The sequence below is a fragment of the Myotis brandtii genome, unplaced genomic scaffold (assembly GCF_000412655.1).
Source record: "Myotis brandtii unplaced genomic scaffold, ASM41265v1 scaffold18, whole genome shotgun sequence".
Lineage (NCBI taxonomy): Eukaryota > Metazoa > Chordata > Mammalia > Chiroptera > Vespertilionidae > Myotis > Myotis brandtii.
In genome coordinates this window covers 5,064,583-5,071,336 of record NW_005356674.1, presented here as the reverse complement: position 1 = coordinate 5,071,336, position 6,754 = coordinate 5,064,583, and the positions used below count along the sequence as shown (strand labels likewise).

Genomic DNA, 6,754 nt, shown 5'->3' with positions numbered 1-6,754 from the left:
CCTCATCCTCCCATCTCATATCTCCTGCCGTCAGGCCATCGTAAGCTGCAGACAGAGCCAGTCCACCCTCAGAGAGCAGGAGACGGAGGGAAGCAGTGCGTTTCTGACTGTGAGTGCCTGGGCTCCTGGCAGGGTCCATGTAATGTAGGACTGAGCCCTGGACAACACCTTCCCAACCTTCTATGCCACAGGTTCCCCAAATAATAGGGCGTAGGAGGAAGGAATCTAAAGGAGGAAGACGGTGAGAGGTAGTTGTTCACTCCTCCCTTTTATCTCACTGTGTTAAACCCATACCTCTGTTTTAACCTTATCACATTGCGGTGGTGTTTGTTGATTTATCTGCATGCCCAACCCCACCCCCATGAGCTGCCTAAGAGTGTCAGGACTGTTTAATCGTTTTCATAATCCAGTGTGATCTAGTAGTGAGTGGTAAATAAGTGTTTGAGAAATGATTGAGTGAATTTCAGACTGTTTGTGACAACACTAGTATTTGTGTTGTCACATACCCCCCCCCCATTGCTACATTCTGTTTAGCCATGTTGGGGGTCGGTGGGTGCAAGGGGAAAGGCAAATGTCTGTTTTTTAAAAAGAAATGAACAGTAGCACCCCCACTATTGCTTGATGCCCTGGCACATTTTCCAGGTCTGTGTCACTAAAATCAGAGAAGGAATCTTGGAAATGAGGTTGGGGCTCTTTGCTGAGAAAGATCAATCCTGTGCTCTCAGCAGGTGACACATTGCAGCATGAGGTCATTGCTGCCTAGAGCCAGGCTGACATCCAGGCTGTGGCCGGCAGAAGAGCTTCGCTGGGTCTCTGCTCTGCAGACAGGGTCTCAAGGCCTCGCAGAAAAGCCCCAGAGAAATCAGGACGAAGATCCTGGAAGTGGCAAAAGCCCCATTTCCAGTTGCTCCTTCCCCTCCCGGGTTCAACTCAGAGCAGCTTTGCTAATCACATAGGAACGTCTTTGGAGAGAGATTTTACTTACCCTTTCCTTTGTTTGCTTAGCCTCATCTTTATTTACTGTTTTCTTTTAAGGCAAACAAAAAGTTTCAAATAGCTCTTATCATAACTCGCAGGCACACTAACTGAAGGCCCCCAGCCTTCACCCAAAACTGCCTCCACAGGCGGCATCCGTCCAAGAGCCATCCTGGGAGGGGATGTTTAATTGCTAATTAAACGTTTCCAGGCAGTGAGAGGATTCCCAGGGAAAAGGCCTATGGGACAGTGTGTGGTTACTTCCTCTCCACATAGAGAAGATGAACTTGATGCAGGGCCGATGCCACACAGGTTCTCTGTGGAACCAGTTTTTTATCCCTCATCCTTTGCATCTGGCAGTGTTGCTCTGGAAAAGAAACTATCACAATAATGTGAGGAGGAAAAGAAGCATTAAAAATACCTCCAGCTGTTTATCTCCTCTAAAGTGTGCTGGGTACACACAATTTTCTTCATGAAGACAACTTTTTTAAAGATAAGTAAGTTGCCTTTAGATAAGAAGTGTTCTCTTGGCCAAAGTCCATTCCCATGTGGGACCCTGCGGGGCAGTGGCCGCTGTGTGTGTGACTGTGTTGCTATGAAAGCAGCTTCGGCCAGGGGAGCCCCTGGGCAGGCAGAGACGGGGGGAAGAAATTAAAGTAACAGGAAATGTTAAGCAGGGGAAACCATATTTATGTGTGTGTAGTGTGTTTGTGTGTGTGTGACAGAGATAGAGATGAAAAGAGAATGTGGTTTATTTGATATGTGGGTTATAGTTAGTTTTATTGGAAAAATCCTTTTCTAGGATGACATAGGAGAAAATCTTGGACGATAAAACCATCTGGTTTTATAGGAAAGTGTCTGATCAGATAGGGTATAACTTGTGTTTTTATTTTTATTTTATTTTGTTATTGCTGCTACTGGAAGTAGAATATTTGCTTTGTTTTGTTGCTTTTGCTAAAATAAAATACTGTCTTCCAACTATACCCACCCCTTGCTGGAGAATGGAGCCTGCTTTGTTGCCTCACTCAATTCTAACTCCTGCTTCCTATGCTGACCAGGTCGCACCTGTGTTTTTATCTTGCTTTGTTTTAAGTTTAAGGGTTTTATTATCAAAGTCTTGGAAGAGCAGTTTCAGAAACTGTACCAACATGGCCAGACTGCAGCCTACTTTTGATTTTACTGCACAAAACGCCTGTAACTAAGAAAACAATTGCCTAACTACTTTGCCTTTAACATGGAGTCACTGTAGACATAAGATTACTACCACAAAAACAGTATCACAAATTTACTGGTTTTATACGACTTGAGAGCAAATAAAAACTTTAAAGTACATTGTCAAGTACATTTGTCTTATTTTAAAAGCATATGAAGGTCAATTTAAAATGCATACCTCCTTTTTCCAACACTTAAACAAAGTGATGAAAGGGGAAAATTGAAAATCAGGACAAGAGATAACTTTCTTTTACAGATGGACCCAGGGATGGGCTGATAGCTTTCACTGGTGTGGGTGTGGAATAGATTATTTCAGGGGGGAAATTCCCAAGCACATTCTGAAAAAGTATACAACTCTACTTCAAAATATGCTTTTACTCACTGCCAAAGACAGTTTCATTTGAAATTTTGTTTCTGTAATTAAACCCTAGTTAGCCATCAGAAAAGGTTAGTGCGTATATATAACCTTTCAAAGTTAAACAAAAAACCACAAAAATTCAGCCACAGACCTAGAGGAGTATCTATTTCAAATGCTTATTTCCAGGTATAACTAGAAGAATGTTAATTTGTCATGTCAGCAAACAAGGCCATAAGTAGACACATCATGTTAGAGGATTTTAGTGTCGCTGCTGGTCTTGTTTCACCATGTCTGAAATCGGATCCCTCTAGTAAAGAAACAGGGGCACCATGAAGAGAGTACGGGAAGCAGAGTCCCTAATTCCTGCTGCCATCAACCAGGTAGGAAAGAAGAAAAATGCCGGCACTCAAGATCGAAATCACCTTCTGGGAGGGAGGACTCCCTCATCTTCATGGCACAGGCCGTCACGAAACACATGGAGATCACACTCTAAGATTAGGTGGCAATCCAAAAGTCCAAGACAGAGACCTCATTCCAGAGAGAAAGCTAGAAGGTCAAGGAGCACATCAAAACCCAGAGACAAAAAGAAAGAAGACAACTAAAGAAACATTCCAAACCACCACCAAAAACTTATAGAGCAGCCAAACAGTCCAGAAGCGCAAGCCAAGAGACGCCACCGGAGAAGCAGGAGTGGCACACGATCTCCTAAAAGCCCAGGTCTCCGAAAAGAACATCTCGCTCACCATCCCCTAGGTGGCATAAAAAGGAGAAGAAACATAAAGACAAAGAAGAAGCAGAGATGAATGAGAATGATCAACAAGCAAGAAGAAAAGGAAAGATAAGGCAAAGGATCAGGAAAGAAAACAGGAGAGCGGTTATGATATAAAAGTTACACGGGATTACAATGAAGAGGAGCAGGGCTATAACAGCAAGAGAGAGAAGAAAGAAGAGAAATCAACAGAAGCAGGTCCCTAAAACAAAAGAATGTTCTGCAGAAAAAAAGAACTGGAGCTTCACTAAGAGAATCCAAAGTGAAAGGGGATGATTATCATGAAGAAGACATGGGTGAGTGACTGAATATCGCCTCCATGGGAACCCAGCTGTACACACACACACACACACACACACACACAGTGTCATGCCTGTGTGTGATCTTAATGCTGTATTTGTCCATTGCAATAGACAGATGGTTATAAAGCTCCTGATATTGATAGTATTCACATCCAAAAGCTTTTAGAAATGATCCGTGGGTAACCAACTCCTGACATGGCGAAGCCTGATGGAGTAACCGAGCAGTTTTATGATTCTGGTGCTGCTTCATAACAGAGTGAGAAGCTGTGGGCACCTGCACCAGGCGTGGAGTCTTTGTGTTGTATGATCGCCTCCGTTAGTTAAGTAAGTTCGCTTATGGTGTTTCTAGAATTCGATTCATTGCTGTAATAGAGCCTTATGGGGAATGCACTGATTGCATGTTAATTGTGGCACCTGTTTTTTTTAATGTGTTCACGTCTATTAAAGCTAACAAATAATAGCTTTATAACAAAACCTATCAGGTTGGAGGAAGAAAAAGATCACTGAAAAGTATGATATTAGGGATTCACTTCAAAATAAAACATTAGAAGTGGGAAATAGACATCAGACAAGGGGGATTATGAGGGATCCCTAAAAATATAGCTATTATTACATAATAGCTGGCATTTACCTCAGAGCAATGGAGGAGAGGAGGGAAGGGGTGGGAGTTTAGATGAGACAGGATTGCCAGGAGTTGATCATTGTGGGTACATGGACGTTCATAGTATTATTCTGCCTACTTTTATGTGGGTTTATACAGGTCTGTAATAAAAAGGCAAAAGGAACAGTGTACACATGTCCCTTAGCCCTTAGATATGGAAGAAAACACAGTAGATCTCAAGGAAATCAGGCCGCAGGCTACTAAGATATTTTGCTAAAAGGAAGATACTGACATTTAGTGTGGTGGTTGCTTTATATGAGGATGCTCGCTGTCATCAGATGTCATCACTGGTAATGAAAACCATGCTGGACTAAAGAAACTCCCGGTTACGGATCTGATCCAGACTTCATAGGTCTCTTCCACTGCCAATTATTTTGTGGGGGGAATTTACCATCCTAATGAACTATTCCTCTGAGGGAACATTCTTAGGCAGAGAAACTAGACAGATGACTCTATTTCCTAAAACCATCAACACGACATCCAGTGCAGACTGCAGTGTGGATTAAAGAGCCAAAGTATTGCCTTTCTTTGTCTGTCAGAGCCCGCTGGGGATCAGAAGGCATGTGGAACTGCCCTTAGCTGCTATATCAGTTCCATTTATAGACTGTAGGCTGCATATCCATGCGGCCCCCCAAGGAATTGTATTGATTATCACTCCTTTCTCTTCTGGCTTCCCCCTGTGTTCCATGATGCACATACTTCCCTGGCCACAAGCCTAATTAACTCTCAAGAATCAGAGGAAACAATCTTATTAATATTCCTCAGGGGAATTCTAGTGAAGGAGGATGGGTAGTCTCAGGCACCAAGAGATCCGACCAGAAGTCAATTTGTGTCAAAAATATGTGCTGAAGCTTTGAATTCAAACTGTTGGCTGGGGCTTTGAATCATGCTCTCCCTGGAGGAGTCAGGATCCTTAGAGGGGGGCAAGGCATCCAATTTGCCACTGGAGGAGCCACTCCTTGTAGTGAGCAGGGCACTGCATGAGAGCCAAGTGGCTTCTCCATTGCATCCTCTCATCTCTTGGAGCTTGGCAGAAGCTGCAGGCTTAACCGAGGCTAGAGACCCCACGGGGAGTACTTCTGTTGAAGAGGGATACTGCCTATCTGGAAAAGTCACTGTATAACTCTTGCTCTAGTCGTGACAAAAATTGACAAGAGAGAACTTCTTGGAGTCGAGGCACCAAATGTGAATTGACACATTCATTCCCACCAACTCTAGGGGATGGTTGACATGCTCACCAAACAAGGAAAGCTGGATGCGTGGAAATATGTGGCGGGAGATACCAACAGTGAAGCTCAGAGACAAGAGATCCCCATCTCAACCTGGGCTGCCTCCAGAGGAGAGGGGAGGAAGTGGCATTAGAACACGATCCTTCTGGTGCTACAATAATCAGCCTTATTGGGAAATGCTTTTAGCCCCAAGTTAAACTTAGAGCCAGGTTTTGGCATATCTCGAGGCTTTCTAAAGGAAAAAAATAACCTGTACACCGTAAAGCCCTTTTATATTAGCCATTGATCGCGCAGTCACTTAGATTGAGTCTTCTTCCTATCCTGTAAGCTGATTAGTCACACTGCACAGCGTGCTCCTGTAACCAAGGAACCATTAGGGAAGTGGTGACCATTAGTGTCACTGTTTAAACTATTTCTGGCAGATAAATTGAGAGAGAGCGAAGACAGTGTGCCTCCTGCAGTGCTCCAAGTATAGGACTGCTCCCGAGTGTCCTAGAGGCATGCCCCCTCCTCAGTCCCTGACACTAGTCCATCAAGACCCCATCCAGGCAAGATTTGAATGACTGCATATGCCATGATGGCAAGGCCCCAGGGAGCTCTGTGTGGGGGCAACACCTCTCCTTGCAGGGGAGCTTCCCTTCTTGGGGAGCCTGTGGCTTTTTTGCCTCTTATTCTGCGATGGAAGTTCTGGGCCTGTACTGTCCAGTATGGTGCCAAGAGCCCGGTGGCTATTAAGTCTTAATTATTTTTTATCACACACAGATACTTTCTTAGTTTCCTCTACCAGAGCTAGTTACATCAATCTTAACAGAAACTTCAGGTCATTTGAGAGGCCAAACAGATCCAGGGAAATAAGATGAAAATTAAACACTTAATCAAAAAGCACTACACCACCACCTAGAACAGGGGTGGGCAAACTTTTTGACTCGAGGGCCACAATGGGTTCTTAAACTGGACCGGAGGGCCGGAACAAAAGCATGGATGGAGTGTTTGTGTGAACTAATATAAATTCAAAGTAAACATCATTACATAAAAGGGTACGGTCTTTTTTTTTTTTTTAGTTTTATTCATTTCAAACGGGCCGGATCCGGCCCGCGGGCCGTAGTTTGCCCACGGCTGACCTAGAACCTTCCACCACGGTGGTAGTGGGCTAAGATTAAGCTACAGCAAAATAACCTCATGCAACGGTTAAAGAATACACAGCAAAAGGTGAGGTTTGTTTTTCAGAAGACTATGGTACAATGAGTA

The 6,754-nt window shown here is 43.8% G+C and overlaps 1 protein-coding gene and 1 pseudogene across 1 annotated transcript in view; both read left to right on the top strand.

The window, feature by feature from the left end:
• Positions 1–6,754, top strand: part of TMEM108 (transmembrane protein 108) — a 245,803-nt gene that overhangs the window by 193,795 nt on the left and 45,254 nt on the right. The window lies entirely within an intron of this gene.
• LOC102246925 lies at positions 2,720–3,664 on the top strand (annotated as a pseudogene).